The 17,996-nt window shown below is 41.7% G+C and overlaps 1 protein-coding gene and 1 long non-coding RNA gene across 13 annotated transcripts in view; one reads left to right on the top strand and one right to left on the bottom strand.

The window, feature by feature from the left end:
* HNRNPM (heterogeneous nuclear ribonucleoprotein M) overlaps window positions 1-17,996 on the top strand; it is a 177,307-nt gene that overhangs the window by 63,985 nt on the left and 95,326 nt on the right. The gene's annotated exons all lie outside the window — the stretch shown is intronic.
* LOC309624203 lies at window positions 12,487-17,305 on the bottom strand. Its single transcript, XR_014241812.1, has 2 exons — window positions 16,122-17,305; window positions 12,487-15,359 (listed from the first exon to the last, which is right to left on the bottom strand). It is a non-coding gene; the product is annotated as an uncharacterized lncRNA (long non-coding RNA).

Below are 17,996 nucleotides of genomic sequence, written 5' to 3'. Positions count from 1 at the left end.
GGAACTTTTTGAAGCAACTCTGATAGTTTTCTTGCTGTCTCCTATGACCAGATGTTCCAGGCACATCTTGGGCATTTCCTGTCCCAGACCTGGCATCAGCCAGAAACTCTGGGGGCTTTCTTTGGTGGGAAATTATATTCATTTGGGTGTTAGAAATGCTCATTTGCTATTGGGTTGGCCATGTGTCTTTCTTGGTCAAAAGAGCTAAAAGGAGGGGAAAATATATATAATATAATATCTATATATATATAATATAGAGAGAACATATAATATATTGTCCTATAATATAACACATAATTATATATCGTAATATAATCTGTATATAATATATTATAATATATATGTAATATATTATAATGTACATTTATGCATATACATATGATATATATGTCCATATTCTATTATATACAATACTTTATGAATTCATTCTCATATTTCCAGTTCAATTTCAGGACTGCAAGATTTTTACTCAACCTCTTTCTGGTTGGTAGAATAACATCCCCCCAAGGATGTCCATATACTAATCTCTGCCACCTATGAAAATGGTACCTTACATGGCAAAAGGGACTTGCAGATGTGATTATGTTAAGGATCTTGAGATGGGGAGATTGTCCTGGATTATCCAGTGGGCCCAATGTCATCGTAAAAGTCCTTATAAGTGTTGGCAGGAGGGTCAGAGTCAGAGAAGGAGATGTGAAGACAGAAGCAGAGGTGAGAGTGTTGTGATTGCTGGAAGGGGGGCCACCAGCTGAGGATTGCAGGTGGCCTCTAGAAGCTGGAAAAGTCAGGGATATGGACTCTCCCCAAGAGACTCCAGAAGGAATGCAACCCTGAGGACACCTGGATTTTTAGCCTGGTGAGACCCATGTTGGACTTTTGAACTCCAGGACTGTAAGATAATCAATTAATGTTTTGAGCCACTAAATTTGTGGTAATTTGTTACAGCAGCAATAGGATACTAATGCTATCTGTTTCTTCTTTCTTCCATAAAAATCCTGGTTCTTAAGAACACAGATGAAAACAGAATTAGAATGTCTCAGAATCATTCATTCGCTTTAATGAACACTGCTCACACAGCGGTCTCAAAGAAACAATGCGAATACTACCATCAATATGTTACTAAAACTGTTTTAAAGTATCTCTTGCATATACTCTCCCCTTTTGCCATCATATAGATATATTTGTACTGCATCTACACTGAGAGAACATTTATCCATTACATACATCACCCTTCCTTGTTTAGTGCCCTTCAGTCTTAGGTTTACAAGTAATGTTATGTTTCACACTCTTTGCAGTCATAAACACATGTCTTTCTAGACATTTGTTTATCTGAAATGGAATCCTCAAGACCTCATGGAAACCATCTTCCCTTAGCTCTCACATGTTGATAACAGTCTATATCCTTTATATGTGAAAGTCAATTTTGCTGGATATAAAATCCTTGGCTCCCATTTTCTTTTCTAGAATATCTTTAAACATGTCACTCCATTTTCTTCTTGCATAAAGCATTGCTCTCAAAAGCCTGATGAGAGGGACTTCCCTGGTGGTCCAGTGGTTAAGAATCCGCCTTCCAATACAGGGGACGCGGGTTCGATCCCTGGTTGGGGAACTAAGATCACACAGCCGAGGGGCAAGCCCGCGCACCTCATCTACTGAGCTCCCACGCCTCAATGAGAGAGTCCGCCTGTCACAAAATACAGAGCCCACGTGCTCTGAAGCCTGCGCACCACAACTAGAGAGACAAAGCTCGCACGCCACAACTAGAGAGAAGCCCACATGCCTCAACACGTGCTGCAGCTAAAACCCAATGCAACCAAAAAACAAAACAAAACCTGTATATAAATTTAGATATAATTGACATTATAAGATTCAGTCATTTCATCCATAAACATGACACATCTGTTAATTAATCCAAGTCTTATTTTAACCTCCTAGTAAAGTTTTAGAGTTTTCTTGAAACAGACCACACCCTCCTCCTCAAGGTTATTCTCTTTGGGGGAGAAAGATGGCTGCTTTTTTTCTTTTTAATATTTATTTATTTATTTATTTAGGCTGTGCTGAGTCTTAGTTGCGGCACATGGAATCCTTAGCTGTGGCATGCAGAATCTTAGTTGCAGTATGCATGTGGGACCTAGTTCCCCAACCAGGGATCGAACCCAGGCCCCCTGCATTGGGAGTGTGGAGTCTTACCTACTGGACCACCAGGGAAGTACCAAAGATGGCTGCTTTTGTAGATAGAAGCTCTGTTTCTTATCTTTTCCTAATTGGCTGCTTTCACCATATTGGAATTCTATTGGTATTGTGTATTTGTGTTCATTTGTTGTGTCCTATCTTTCCTAGAAACACTGAATGAGATAAAAATGGGGATGTGAGAGAGAGAGATGGAGCTGGAGGTGGAAGGGGAGCCAGATAGAGGTGAGACTTGGGAGGTGAGAAAGACAGGGCTTCAGCCTGGGTGGAACTATAACCAGGTAGAAAGACGGAGGGACAAGTTTGGGGGCAAAGGCATTATCCCTCCTCTGCACAAACCCTCTCATGGCTCCCATCTCACAGAATGTAAGAACTAAAATCCTTAGAGTGGCCCACAATGACCTGCATGACCCGCTTCTGTCACCTCTTGACTTCCTCTCTCCTCCCACTCACTCTCCTGCACACTCCTTCTGCTCCACTAGGAACAGTTCTGCCTCAGGGCCTTTGCACCTGCTGCTCCATCTTCCTGGAATGCTCTTCCCATAGATGTCCACACAGCTTCTGCCTCACCTCTTTTGATCTCTGTTCAAATGTCACAGTGGGGCTCCCCTGGCCGCCTTCCCACGCTTTCTCCACTCAAGACACCTCTTTGGCCTGCACTGATCTTTTTCCCTAGCACTTAAAACCTTCTTATACATGTCTATCTGTTCCTCACTGGAATGTCAGCCCCATATGAGCAAGAACTTTTCTGTCTGTCTTCTACACTGCCTGGTCCCCAGAGCCTCAAACAATGCTTGGCACACAGAAGGTGCTCTATAAATACTTGATTGCTGAATGAAAGGAACGAAAGGTGAATTTGGACTCCATGTGGACCAAGGATATCTGAGCAGTGTTGGAAGAATGTCCCAGCCTCTCCAGCTAGCGTGGAAGTATGTAACAGGGAGAAGGCACTTTGATTGGGTGGGTGAAGGGGAAAGATGCAATTATCTTTGATCTCTCTCTCTCTTTTTTTAAATTTTTTTTTTAATTATTTATTTATTTATTTTTGGCTGTGTTGGGTCTTCGTTTCTGTGCGAGGGCTTTCTCTAGTTGTGGCAAGTGGGGGCCACTCTTCATCGCGGTGCGCGGGCCTCTCACTGCCGCGGCCTCTCTTGTTGTGGAGCACAGGCTCCAGACGCGCAGGCTCAGTAATTGTGGCTCACGGGCCTAGTTGCTCCGCGGCATGTGGGATCTTCCCAGACCAGGGCTCGAACCCGTGTCCCCTGCATTGGCAGGTGGATTCTTAACCACTGCGCCACCAGGGAAGCCCCTTTTTTTTTTTTTTTTTTTTTTTTTTTTTTGCACAAAGTGTAAAGGTTGTTTTTTTTTTTTAATGTGTAACATAGGCAAAATTATTTGTCAATAAATTTTTAAGGAATTTCTCATGTTCTGATTCTTTCCACTGCCAATCACCTTAGTGCCTCCAAGGTCATAATCTTCAAGATAAGACAGCCCTTTCAAAAAGAAGTTTTGCTCAGTTCACAGTTGTCATGTCAGTTGGTCCACAATTCTTTTAGTTGGGCTTCTTTGATCTCCAGTGGAATACGGACACACTTCAAAATTCCCCACCTGTAATCTTTGGGATCCAATTTCCTCAAGCAAGTTACTTTAGGACCACGGTTACGGTCAGGAGATGGTTCTGTCTGGTTCTGAATTTGACACTCTCTAAAAATGCATTATGTTCAAATTATACTCACTCCTAAGCTATCACACCCTAGAACAGTACAGATCGTTGGGATATGCCAATAACTTTTTAAAGTCCAGACACTGTGTTCTCAAGGTAAAAGCCTTAAAGAAAAAGCCATCTCAGGGACTTCCCTGGTGGTCCAGTGGTAAAGAATCCACCTTATAATGCAGGGACTCCAGTTCGATCCCTGGTCAGGGAACTAAGATCCCACATGCCACGGGGCAACTAAGCCTCCAGGCCACAACTACCGAGCTCGCGCACCTCAACGAGAGAGCCTGAGTGCAAATTACAGAGCCCTGGGGCCAGCTCACCACAACTAGAGAAGAAGCCCATGCGCCACAACCAGAGAGAAGCCCACGTGCCACAACAAAAAGAGCCCTTTGCCGCAACGAAAGTTCCTGCACGCCTCAATGAAGACCCTGGGAGCCGCAACTAAGACCTGATGCAGCCAAAAAAATAAACAAAATGGCTTTTTAAAAAGCCATCTTTGTTTCATGTCAATATTAAAAATAGAGCACTAAATCAATGTATCTGATAATTTCCCTCATATCTTAAGCTTTCAAATTATCAACTCTATAGTGCCGGAAGCAATCTTTATGTTAATCAATACACCCCCATCACTTGAATCTGTTTTAGGTATCATGTTCCTTCTTATCTGTATCAAAACTCATACTGAACAATGAGTTCTGGGTCTCAAAAGAGGATTAGATCTCTTAAATAACCTTTTTCTTTCCTCCAGATTCCTAAAAGCATTGATGGTAGAACACGTGACCCTTCTCTGTTCCACCCTATCTCAGGCTGAGGCTTGAGCCAGAGGAGAGGAGAGCTAGTCTCCTGGCCACTCCAGGACGCACGTGAGCCTCTTGGGAGCCGCCTTCAGCTCCTTCGCCAGTTCAAGGGCCTATTGGAAACGCCGGAGCAGCCCCCGCCCTGGTCTGGAATGCCCAGCTGTCCCAGAGAGTCTGTGTCTGCCCCTCAACACTCACATCCCCAGCCCTGAGGGCTCATCAGCCCCAGTTGAGGGTCTCAGAGGGCAGCATCTCCTTCTGACCAGTCCCCCGCTTCGCCCTCCACCCTCCTCCCCAGGCTCAAAATCTAACCGGTCCGTCCACATCCTATTAGTTTCACCACCTGAGTAGTTCTGGAATTTATCCCTGTCTCCCCATCTAGTTACTCAAAGACCCCACCATCCCAGGCCTCCCTGCTGCCCTCCTGCCCCCCACGCCCGTCCCCAGCTTTGAACAATTCATATTTATCCCCAGGCAGGAACGTGTTGGGGTTTCACATATGCCGATGTATCCCTTTCTGAGCCTGGTTGAAATTTACATGGATGTGCATTTCATTGTTACTCTTCCCAGTATGTTAGAAGCAACCTTTTCAGCCTGTTCAGTATTTATTTCAAACAGCTATTAAGGGACTTCCCTGGTGGCGCAGAGGTTACGACTCTGCTCTCCCAATGTAGGGGACCTGGGTTCGATCCCTGGTCAGGGAACTAGATGCCATGTGCATGCTGCAACAAAGAGTTTGCATGCCACAACTAAGGAGCCCGCCTGCCTCAACTAAGACCTGGCACAACCAAATAAATAAACAAATAAAATAGATATAAAAAAACAATTATTAAAATCAGGACAATTGATTCAGGCCAGAATCCTCAATGGATGAGATAGTCAGTGAAAGTTTCATGAGGAAACAGGATATTTGTGTAGTTTCAGTGTAACCGCCCATAAAATACACATTCATGACAGGAAAAAGTTGTCACTTCACAGAGGAGAAACAGACAGATAATGCCTTCATCAAGTGATCATAGTTAAAATGACCAGGAATGGGGCAAATGGACAAATCAAATCCTAATATACTGCATAGAGAAGGACGCACCATCACTTCTGTGGTATTTCTTCCAAAGATGCTTAACCTGAATCTAATCATGAGGAAAATTAGACAAATGCAATGTCCCAGACAGGGACGTTCTACAAAACGACTGGCCTATGACCTTCAAAAATGTCAATGTCAAAAAGTCTACAAATAACAAATGCTGGAGAGGGTGTGGAGAAAAGGGAACCCTCCTACACTGTTGGTGGGAATGTAAATTGATACAGCCACTATGGAGAACAGTATGGAGGATCCTCAAAAAAACTAAAAATAGAGCTACCATATGATCCAGCAATCCCACTAGTGGGCATATATCCAGACAAAACTCTACTTCAAAAAGATACATTCACCACAATGTTCATAGCAGCACTATTTACAATAGCCAAGACATGGAAACAACCTAAGTGTCCATCAACAGATGAATGGATAAAGAAGATGTGGTATATATAAATACAATGGAATACTACTCAGCCATAAAAAATAATTAAATAATGCCATTTGCAACAACATGGATGGACCTAGAGTTTACCATACTAAGCATAGTAAGTCACAAAGGGAAAGACAAGTACCATATTATATCACTTATATGTGGAATCTAAAATACCACACAAACGAACCTATCTACGAAACAGAAACAGACTCACAGACATAGAGAACAGACTTGTGGTTGCCAAGGGGGAGGGAGGTGGGGGAAGGAAGGATTGGGAGTTTGGGATTAGCAGATGCAAACTATTTTATACAGGATGGATAACAAGGTCCTACTGTATAGCACAGGGAACTATATTCAATATTCTGTGATAAACCACAATGGAAAAGAATATATATATATATATATATATATATATATATATATATATATATATATATATAAACTGAATCACTTTACCGTGCAGCAGAAATTAACATAACATTGTAAATCAACTATACTTCAATAAAATTTTTTAAAAAGTCAATGTCATGAAAGACAAGGAAAGGAGAAAGGACATTCCAGGCATGACATCTGTCTGCAATGCGTGATCCTGGATTGGACCAGAGACCAGAAAATAAAAATTACTAAGAAAGACATTATTCGACCTTTGATAACATTTGAATATCTGTAGTTCAGGTAGCAAGATTAGTAGATCAGTATTAAATTTCCTGATTGTGATCATTATACTGTAGTTATATAAGCAATGGTTCTCCACTGGGGAGGGGGGAGGGGCACTGTCATCCAGGGGACGTTACGTAATGTCTGAAGACATTTTTGGCCGTCACAGCCGGGGTGTGTGTGCTACTGACACCTAGTGGGCGGAGGCCAGGGAGGCTAAAACTCCTACAGTGTAGGACAGCCCTCCACAGCAGAGAATTATCCAGCCTCGGTGTCAATAAGGTAGAGGAACCCTCCGTAGGAGAAGGCCCTTTTTCTCAGGAAATATAAATGGAAGTATTTAGGAATAAGAAAGAGTCATGTCTGTAACCGGCTCAAAAAAGGTTCAGAAAAAAAATGTGTATCTATATCTATACCTCTCTCTCTCTCTCTACACACCTAGATGTGTGTGTGTGTCTTCCTTACCCCAATTCCCCAAATGCTAACCTGTTGCCACATTTGCATATTTTTTTCTCTGTTTGATTCCGCCCCCAGCCCCCCACCGCCAACCCGAACTTCTTAGTGTTCCTCAAACTCATCAGGAACATTCCTGCCTCAGGAACCTCAGGGCCTTTGCACTGGCTATTCCCTCCTCCTAGAATGCCCTTCCCCCTGATATGTGCCTGACTGACCTCTTCACCTCCTTCACTTCACTACTCACACACCCAGTGAGACGGTTCCTGACCACTCTAGTTAAAATTGCCAACATCCCCCCATTCTGTATCTCCCTTCTTCGATTCATTTTTCTTTTTAGTACTTATCACCATGTAACATGCTATATATTTTCTTTGTTTACTGTGGCTCTCTCACACAGCCATTGTGCCAGCTCCATTAGGGCAAGGCCTTTGTCCCTGGTGCTTAAAAAGGGGCCTGGCACACAGTAGGTGCTCAGTTCATTGATAAACGGATGAATTGCTGGTAAGCAAAAGAGATGGCCTGAAAGGAGGAGGAAGTGGGGGGCGGGGAGGAGGAGTAAGAGGAAAGTTGCTACTCATCAACTCCACATCTCCCTTTGCCTCCTCCTTTGAATCCTTCATCTTCTAGGACAAGACCTCGAGGCCACTTCTGGGGGGCCCTTCGGCCCTCAGGAGTCGCGCACAGGGGGCGCTCAGCAGCCAGGGGCACTTTCCTTCCCTCCCGGGAGCCTGGGACAGCGGAAAGGAACGCGCGTGAGCTGCTCTCTGACTCGCCACCAGGGGGCCGCTTCGGGTAAGAATTATTCTTCAGAAAATTTTTAAAAGAGAGAAAGGAAGGAAGGAAGAAAAGAGAGAGAGAAAGAGAAAAGAGAGAAAGAGAGAAAGAAAGAAAGGAGGGAGGGAGGGAGGAAGGAAGGAAGGAAAGAAAGAGGCAATCTCTAGCTTTTTCTTATTGTTACAAAAATACTTGCTTAAAATTAGCACATTCATGGGATTTCCTTGGTGGTCCAGTGGGTGAGACTCCGCGCTCCCAATGCAGGGGGCCTGGGTTGGATCCCTTGGTCAGGGAACTTGATCCCACATGCATGCCGCAACGAAAGATCCCTCATGCCACAACTGAGACTTGGCACAGCCTAAATAAATAAATAAATGTTTAAAATTAGCATATTCATCATAGAAAATTAAGAAACTAAAGAGAGAAATAAAAATTGCTGCACTAGCCCATCAAAATTGGATCTACCAGGGACTTCCCTGGCAGTCCAGTGGTTAAGACCCTGCACTCCCAGTGCAGGGGGCCTGGGTTGGATCCCTGGTCAGGGAACTAGATCCCTGATGCCACAACTAAAACCCGGCACAGCCAAATATATAAATAGTGGGAAAAAAAATTGGGGGACTTCCCTAGTGGTCCAGTGGTAAAGAGTCCACCTTACAATTCAGGGGATGAGGGTTTGATCCCTGGTCAGGGAACTAAGATCCCACTAAGATCCCAACTGAGCCCCCGGGCCACAACTACTGAACTCCGGCACCTCAGCTAGAGAGCCTGCGTGCTGCAAACTACAGAGCCCACATGGCCTGGAGCCTGCGCCCCACAACTAGAGAGAGAAAACCCACATGCCACAACTAGAGAGAAGCCCATGCATGAAGAGCCCACAAGCCTCAATGAAAAATCCTGCATGCCGCAGCGAAGATCCTGCATGCCGAAACTAAGACCAGATGCAGCCAAAAATAAATAAAATAATAAAATAAATAAATAATTTTAAAAATTGGATCTACCAACATATTTTACTTGGATCTCTATTTGCTTCTTTAAAATTTTTATTTTAACATTTGATTTTGGAGAATTTTAAACCAAAAAAAGTAGCAAAATGTACTTCATGCCACTAAACTGTACACTTCAGAATACTTCAAATGGTAAATTTTATATGATGTATATTTTTCCACAATGAAAAAAAAAAGTAGATTGTATAACATGAACACCAGTTACCAACTCAGTCTTGTTTCATCTCCCCCCAGATTCCCACTTCCTCCCATCTGGATTACTTTGTTTTTGTTTTTGTTTTGTTTTAAGTGATATTTTGGTGAAATCACATACAACTTTTTAAAAATAAACTTATTCATTTATTTTTGGTTGCATTGGGGCTTCATTGCTGCACGCAGACGGGGCTTAGTTGCTCCGCAGCATGTGGGATCTTCCCGGACCAGGGCTCAAACCCATGTCCCCTGCATTGGCAGACGGATTCTTAACCACTGCGCCACCAGGAAAGTCCCTGGATTATTTTGAAGCAAATCCCAGATGGTCCCTCACCTGTAAATATTTGAGCATGCATTCTAGGAGATAAGGACTTTTTTTTTTTGAATCATTTCTTTTTAAAATACCCATAATAGCATTATTATACTTTAAAAAGTTATTATCATCAAATGTCCAGTATGTGTTCAAATTTCTAATTGTCTCATAAATGTTATAATTTGTTTTGTTATCTTTTGTTTTATTATTTTAGAGATTTTTTTTTTTAATTTATGTTGCCATGTTTTTTTTTTTTAATTTTATTTATTTATTTATTTATTTATTTATTTATTTATTTATTTATGGCTGTGTTGGGTCTTCGTTTCTGTGTGAGGGCTTTCTCTAGTTGCGGCAAGTGGGGACCACTCTTCATCGCGGTGCGCGGGCCTCTCACTATCGTGGCCTCTCCCGTTGCGGAGCACAGGCTCCAGACGCGCAGGCTCAGCAATTGTGGCTCACGGGCTTAGTCGCTCCGCGGCATGTGGGATCTTCCCAGACCAGGGCTCGAACCCGTGTCCCCTGCATTGGCAGGCAGATTCTCAACCACTGCGCCACCAGGGAAGCCCTTTAGAGATGTTTTGAATAAAGATACTTAAATATCCATACATTGCATTTGGTCAAAATGTTTTTTGTTTTTTTTTTTTTAAATATTTTATTTATTTATTTGTTTGGGCCCCGTCTTAGTTGCAGCAGGCAGGCTCCTTAGTTGCAGCATGTGAACTCTTAGGTGCAGCATGCATGTGGGATCTAGTTCCCTGACCAGGGATCGAACTCCGGCCCCCTGCATTGGGAGCGTGGAGTCTTAACCACTGTGCCACCAGGGAAGCCCCTGGTCAAAATGTTTTAAAATCTCTTTTGATCTAAAAATTTTCTCTCCATCTTTTTATTTTTTATTTCTTATTTATTTATTTATTTGCAATTTATTTGTTAAAAAGAAAAAGATTTATCCTCTCACAGTTTGGATTTAGCTGACTGCACACCTGTGGTGTCATTTAAGATGTTCCCCTGCCTTCCATATTTTGTAAAATTTGTTATCTAGATATAGACCAATGCTGTCTAATAAAAATATAATGTGAGCCACAAATATGAATGTCGCGCAATTTAAATTTTTCTAGTAGCCACTTTAAACACGAAAACAAAGAGGATGAAATTTATTTTAATCATATTTTATAATTACTTGTATTGAAGTATAGTTGATTTATTTATTTGTTTCTTTATCTATTTTTAAATTTTTTTAGCCGCACCACTTGCCCCCAAGGGATGGAACTCTTGCCCCCTGCAGTGGAAGCGCAGAGTCCTAACCACTGGACCGCCAGGGAATTCCCAAGTATAGTTGATTTATAATGTGTTAATTACTGCTGTACAGCAAAGTGATTCATTATACATATATATACATTCTTTTTCATATTCTTTTCCATTATGGTTTATCACAGGATATTGAATATAGTTCCCTGTGCTATACAGTAGGACCTTGTTGTTTAGCCATCCAGTATATAATAGTTTGCATCTGCTAATCCCAAACTCCCAATCCTTCCCTCCCCCAGCCCCTCCCCCTGGGCAACCACAAGTCTGTTCTCTATGTCTGTGAGTCTGTTTCTGTTTCGTAGATAGGTTCATTTGTGTTGTATTTTAGATTCCACATATAAGTGATGTCATACGGTATTTGTCTTTCTCTTTATTTTGATCAGTTAATTTTAACCTAACATATCCAAAATTTGATGATTTCAGCATGAAATGAATATTAAAAACTTAGATATTTTACCACTTTTTTTTTAAACCAACTCTTCCAAATCTGGTGTGTTGTTTACATTTAGAGCACATCACATGTCAACTTGGAATGGCCACGTTTCAAGTGCTTGACAGCCACAGGTTACCTCATTGCTGCTATTTTGGATTTTGGACATTCTAGAGATTTTTTTAGGTTCAAGTTCGATTTTTCAGCACAGTGACTTCATTGGTGGTGATGGGCACTGCCAGTAAGAGATGCAGAGCTGCCTCCCTTTTGTGATCTGGGCATCAACAAATATCTTAATGAATAAATGAATGTTCCCACAGAAACCCTGCCTGAGATTATTAGTCTGTTTCTCACCAGCCTCTTTTCTCATAATCACGTTTAAAAAGAAACATTGGAACTGAATCACTTTGCTGTACACTTGAAACTAACACAACATTGTAGATTAACTGCACTTCAACTAAAAAACAGGAATGGAAGAAATATTGGAATGCTACTGGATACACAGTTTGGATTTCTTGTTTAACACACCCTATATTTTTCCTAGGTCACTAAGTACTTCCTTAAAATAGTTTGCAATTTGAAATCTTGTTGCACTTGATGGCTGTTCCTTAATGTTGGAACACTTAGGTTGTTTCCAGACTGTCAGCCAATCACTGTTACAATAAGTCATTGGTTAGGGAAGTGGTGTAACTGATTCATGAAGATGTGGTAATTTCAATGAAATAACTAAGCTTGAAAATAAAACCATAAATGTTCTGCAAGGGAAAAAAAGGGAGAATCTTATCTTGCAATAAGGATTTTCTGTGACTTAAAACCTAGAAGACCTTTTTTTTGGTCTTTATTTTTTAAATTGAAGTATAGTTGATTTACAATGTAGTGTTAGTTTCAGGTTACAGAAAAGTGATTCAGTGGTACATATATATGTATACATATACATTTGTATATATAAATGTATACATATACATTTATATATATATATATATATATTCTTTTTCAGATTCTTTTCCACTATAAATTATTACAAGATATTGTATATAGTTCCCTGTGCTATACAGCAGGTCCTTGTTGGTTATCTATTTTATATATAGTAGTGTGTATCTGTTAATCCCAAACTCCTAATCTATCCCTTCCTCTGCAATCTAGAAGACATTTTTAAAAATTGATAAGTTTGCTCTCTTTCATACACACATAAAATTTCTGTATGGCAAAAAATATTTAAAGCAAAGTCAGAGACAAATGAAAAGCTGAGAAAAAAAGTTTGCAATTCATATCACAAAGACTTAATCTGCCTAGTAAAGAGCTTCTAGAAATCAATAACAAAAAGAACAACACAAGAATTTTTTTAATAGGGCAAAGGAAATACAAATGGCTATTAAGCATCTGAAAAGGTCATCTCATACTAAGACAGATGAAAATTTAAACTATGTGAGGTACCGTTTTCCATGTATCAGAGTGGCAAAATTCCAAAGTTTAATAAGGTAATTTATTGGCAATGCTGAAAGAAAATAAGTGCTCTCATAAGTGGTCTCTCACTGTTGGTGCCAGTGTATACTGGCCCAACTCCATGGAGGGCAATTTGGTAAAATTCATCAAAATTACGAATATATATCCCTTTTGACCTAGTAATTCCACTTTGGGAAATTCATTCTCCAGGTATAATTGCACAGGTACAAAATGACAGTCTGCAAGGTTATTCATTATTGTATGGTTTGTAATAGCAAAGGATTAGGGATAACGCAGGTCCTTAATAGGGACCTGGTTAAATAAATTATAGTACAAGCATAAATGGAATACTATTCAGCTACCATATAAAAAATGAGGAACCTTCTATGGGCTGATAAGAGCTCTGAGATTTACGTCAAGTGAAAAAAGATACAAAACAGTGCATGTGACATGCTATCTTCTGTGTAAAGATAGTGGGGAAAATTGCTTATATCTGTATAAATAAATGCAAGAATACAGAGGAGAAACTATTGACAGTGATTCTGGGTATGAGTGAGGGGAACTGGACAGATAGGGGACAAGAGTGTTAGGGAGATTGAAATTAAAACTTTTAATTAAAAAAATTTTCCGGGGCTTCCCTGGTGGCGCAGTGGTTAAGAATCCGCCTGCTAATGTAGGGGACACGGGTTCGAGCCGTGGTCGGGGACAATCCCACGTGCCACGGAGCAACTAAGCCTGTGTGCCACAACTACTGAGCCTGCATGCCACAACTACTGAAGCCCGTGCACCTAGAACCCATGCTCTGCAACAAGAGAAGCCACCGCAATGAGAAGCCCGCGCACCGCAACAAAGAGTAGCCCCTGCTCGCCGCAACTAGAGAAAGCCTGCGCACAACAACAAAGACCCAACGCAGGCAAAAATAAATAAATAAATAAATGTATTTATTTAAAAAAATTTCCTCCAAGAGAAATGAAAGCACTCTCCCATCAAAAACTTGTATGTGACATTGGATGCAACTAGAGATTATCATACAAAGTGAAGTAAGTCAGAAAGAGAAAGACAAATACCATATGATATCACTTACATGTGAAATCTAAAATATGGCACAAATAAACTTATCTATGAAACAGAAACAGACTCAGACACAGAGAACAGACTTGTGGTTGCCAAGAGGAAGGGGGGATGGGGGAGGGAGGGATTGGGAGTTTGGGATGAACAGATGCAAACTATTATATATAGGATGGATAAGCAACAAGGTCCTATTGGCATAGCACAGGGAACTATATTCAATAGTCTATGATAAACCACGATGGAAAAGAACATAAAAAAGAATGTATATATATGTATAACAGAATCACTTTGAGGTACAGCAGAAATTAACACAACATTGCGAATCAACTATACTTCAATTTAAAAAAATTTTTTTAAAAACTTGTATGTGAATGTCCATAACAGCTTTATTTTTAATAAACAAAGACTGGAACAACCCAAATGTCCTTCAACAGATGACTGGATACAGAAACTGTGGTTTATCCATATCAACATTAAAAATAAATATACAGGGCTTCCCTGGTGGCACAGTGGTTGAGAGTCTGCCTGCCAGTGCAGGGGACACTGGTTCGAGTCCTGGTCTGGGAGGATCCCACATGCCGCGGAGCAACTAGGCCTGTGAGCCACAACTACTGAGCCTGCGCGTCTGGAGCCTGTGCTCCGCAACAGGAGAGGCCGCGATAGTGAGAGGCCCGCGCACCGCGATGAAGAGTGGCCCCCGCTCGCCGCAACTAGAGAAAGCCCTCGCACGGAAACGAAGACCCAACACAGCCATAAATAAATTAATTAATTTTTAAAAATAAATAAATAAAATAAATAAATAAATATACTATTGATACACACTCCAACAGGGATGAATCTCAAAATAGTTGTGTTAAGTAAAAAAAAGCAGGCAAAAAAGGAGTACATTCTATGTACTGTATGTGATTCCGTTTATATAAAATTCTAGGAAATGCAAACTTACCTGTAGTGACGGAAGGCAGGTCATGGTTACCTGGGGAAGGTGGGAGGAGCCAGTGGGAGAGGTTCTTAAGAGGCACAAGGAAGCTTTTGGGTGTGATAGAGATTTCCATTACCTTGATTATGGTGATACATTCACAGGTGTTTACATAGGTCAGAGTTGATTAGATCGTGCACCTGAAGTATGTGCAGATTATGGTATGTCAATTACACTTCAATATACTGCCAAGATGTTTTTCCCCACCATTTTTGTCTTAGTCCTCTTGGGCTGCTATAACAAAATGCCACAGGCTGGGTGGTTTAAACAACAGAAATTTATTTCTCACAGTTCTGCGGAGGCTGGGAAGTCCAAGATCAAGGTGCTGGTATATTCGGTTCCTGGGGAGAACTCTCTTCCTGGCTTGCAGATGGCCACCTTCTCGCTGTATTCTCATATGGTGGAGAGAGAGAGAGAAAGCTCTCCTCTGTCTCTTTTTCTAAGGGCACCAGTCCCATCATGGGAGTCCCGTCCTCATGACCTAATCATCTCCCAAAGGCTCCACCTCCAAAGACCATCACACCTGGGGGTTAGGGTTTCAACATAATGAATTTTAGGGGAACACAAACATTTGGTCCATAACAATTTTGAAAAGGAAAATGTTTAGACATACAAAAAAACTTCAAAAGTGATTATGAATAAACCTGGATAAACATTCTCAAACAAAGTTTTAGGTGGACACACAATTAGGGAAAGGGAGACTTCTCCAGCTATGGTTTTTATTATTTTATTTTATTTATTTTTAAAATTAATATTCTCTTCTTTAGAAAAATATTTATTTGTTTGTTTCGCTGAGCCAGGTCTTCGGTGCCGCATGCGGGATCTTTAGTTGCAGAATATGAACTCTTAGTTGCGGCATGTGGGATCTAGTTCCCTGACCAGGGAGTGAGCCCAGGCCCCCTGCATTGGGAGTCTTAGCCACTGGACCACCAGGCAAGTCCCCCAGCTATGATTTTTAGACTTTTGGGGTTTGGCACGATGCAAATGCCTTCCCCATTCAAAATTCTAACTTACAAAAACAGACAGGATTAAAAAAAAAAAAAAGATTCATTAGTTTGGAACTAGAGAGAATTAGGTTGAAATCTTGGCCTTTCTAAGTTGTCTGTCTTTGGCCAAGTGTGTGAACATCTCAGAACCTCACAGTTTTCCCATCAGTCCAAAAGGGAAAGGAATGCTTTTGTTTTCAGCGCTGATTAAAGGGTGACAAAAGATAGACTATGCACGTGCCTAATGGGATAAAGGTGAATGCTAAATTAATGTGCACTGTTATAATTATTATTCTTACCTTAGTGAGTTCAGGGCTGTTTGCCCTGGTGTCCAAAGGCGTCAGGTTCACACACTCGCCAGCTCCCAGGCTGGGAGGACTGGGAGACGGGTGGAGATGGGGAGAGTGTCTTGGGCAGAGGCCACTCCATTCCTTTCTGGAGCCCCAGCCCAGAATCTGAGTCATTCTTTCTGCTCTGAGACTCTGAGGCTCCTGCCCTAAAACTGACCTTTCCTGATGACCTGATGTGACTAAAGGCTGACAGGAAAGGGCATGGGCAGTTGCCAGGGGTGGCAGGGGCCACTCCTGGGGGGGACCAGCAGCCTTGTTTTGGGATGTCCACATACAATGTCCCTCTGGGCTCGTCTGGAAAGAATCAGTCACATATCCCACGCTACAGTGCATTATTCATGCTCTTCCCAAATCTGGGTCACCTATTCCATATCCTTTTCATCTGGATAATCTTACTGTTCCTCAGCCCCAGGGCCCCTGCCCAAAAAGCCTTACCTGCTGGGATAGGTCCCTTCTCTGACCTCTTCTAGGCCCCTGTGCTTCCCCATTACAGCACGGATCATCCAATATTAAAGTTAAGTGGTTAAACAGACATAGAGAACGGACTTGTGGTTGCCAAGGAGGAGGAGGGGTGAGACAGGGAAGGATTGGGAGTCTGGGATTAGCAGATGCAAACTATTATATATAGGAAGGATAAAAAACAAGGTCCTACTGTATAGCACAAGGAACTATGTTCAATATCCTGTGATAAACCATAATGGAAAAGAATATGAAAAAGAATGTATATATACATATAACTGAATCACGTTGCTGTACAGCAGAAATTAACACAACATTGTAAATTAACTATACTTCAACAAAATAAATTTAAAAAATAAAAGTGCTTAAAATAATCAAAATTAGGTCAAAAGACACAAACTTCCAGTTATAAAATAAGGAAGTCCTGGGGTTGTAACATACAGCATGGCAACTATAGTTAATAATACTATTGTATATTCAAAAGTGGCTAAGGGTAAATCTTAAAAGCTCTCATCATAAGAAAATAATTTTTATTTTTTGGCCGCTCCGTGTAGCTTGCGGGATCTTAGTTCCATGACCAGGGATTAAGCCCAGGCCCTCAGCAGTGAAAGCACAGAGTCCTAACCACTGGACCACCAGGGAATTCCCAAGAAAAGAAATTTTTTTTTTTTAACAATTTTTTAATTTTGTATTTATTTATTTATTTATGGCTGCGTTGGGTCTTTGTTGCTGTGTGCAGGCTTTCTCTGGTTGCGGTGAGCGGGGGCTACTCTTCATTGCGGTGCACGGGCTTCTCATTGCGGTGGCTTCTCTTGTTGTGGAGCACGGGCTCTAGGCGCACAGGCTCCAGTAGTTGTGGCTCGTGGGCTCTAGAGCGCAGGCTCAGTAGTTGTGGTGCACGGGCTTAGTTGCTCCGTGGCATGTGGGATCTTCCTGGACCAGGGCTCGAACCCGTGTCCCCTGCATTGGCAGGCGGATTCTTAACCGCTGCGCCACCAGGGAAGTCCAAGATATTTTGTAACTCTGTATGATGATGAATGTTAACTAGACTTATTGTGGTGATCATTTGGCAATGTATATAAATATCGAATCATTATGTTGTACATCTGAAACTAATATAATGTTATATGTCAATGATGTCTCAATGAAAGAATTTTTTTTTTTTTCTGCGTTGGGTCTTCGTTGCTGCGTGCGGGCTTTCTCTAGTTGTGGCGAGTGGGGGCTACTCTTCGTTGTGGTGCGAGGGCTTCCCACTGCGGTGGCTTCTCTTGTTGCAGAGCACGGGCTCTAGGCCTGCGGGCTTCAGTAGTTGCAGCACGTGGGCTCAGTTGTTGCGGCGCTCGGGCTTAGTTGCTCTGTGGCATG

This window comes from Balaenoptera borealis, assembly GCF_965194805.1.
Source record: "Balaenoptera borealis genome assembly, chromosome: 2".
Lineage (NCBI taxonomy): Eukaryota > Metazoa > Chordata > Mammalia > Artiodactyla > Balaenopteridae > Balaenoptera > Balaenoptera borealis.
This window is presented reverse-complemented; position numbering and strand designations above follow the sequence as displayed.